Raw genomic sequence first — 406 nt, 5'->3', positions numbered from 1 at the left:
CTCCTGTCCACTATCTCTCTCCTCAATGACTACTGTCCATTGCGAGGTTTCAGTCATCACGAGTTCTCTCTTCGAGGCTTCGTTTCCTTTCTCGGTTAATTGAGTATTTCAGAGTTTCATGACATGGGGTTCAGAGATTCGAACATTGGAGTCACTTGTATCGGTGGGTTCGTTAAGAGAATTCACGCGTGTATAATGTTTCAAATCGTGTTCGTTTGAAACCATAAATGCTTAGAAAGAAATTTTAAATGCATTGATAAATTCAGTGTATGAGTCAGGATGGCCGAGCGGTCCAAGGCGCTGCGTTCAGGTCGCAGTCCGGTCTTCCGGGCGTGGGTTCAAATCCCACTCCTGACATTGTTGGTTTTGTAACGTAGAAAATGTTGAAATTAGGATAATAATAACC

The 406-nt window shown here is 43.1% G+C and overlaps 1 non-coding gene across 1 annotated transcript; it reads left to right on the top strand.

The window, feature by feature from the left end:
• Nucleotides 1–273: 273 nt before the first annotated feature.
• Trnal-cag lies at nt 274–357 on the top strand. The gene has a single exon. It is a non-coding gene; the product is annotated as a tRNA-Leu (tRNA).
• The last annotated feature ends 49 nt before the right edge of the window (nt 358–406 follow it).

Source organism: Homarus americanus, unplaced genomic scaffold, assembly GCF_018991925.1.
Source record: "Homarus americanus isolate GMGI-L3 unplaced genomic scaffold, GMGI_Hamer_2.0 scaffold57965, whole genome shotgun sequence".
NCBI classification, from domain to species: domain Eukaryota; kingdom Metazoa; phylum Arthropoda; class Malacostraca; order Decapoda; family Nephropidae; genus Homarus; species Homarus americanus.
Note: the sequence above shows the minus strand (reverse complement) of the source record. Positions and strands in the feature narration are given on the sequence as shown.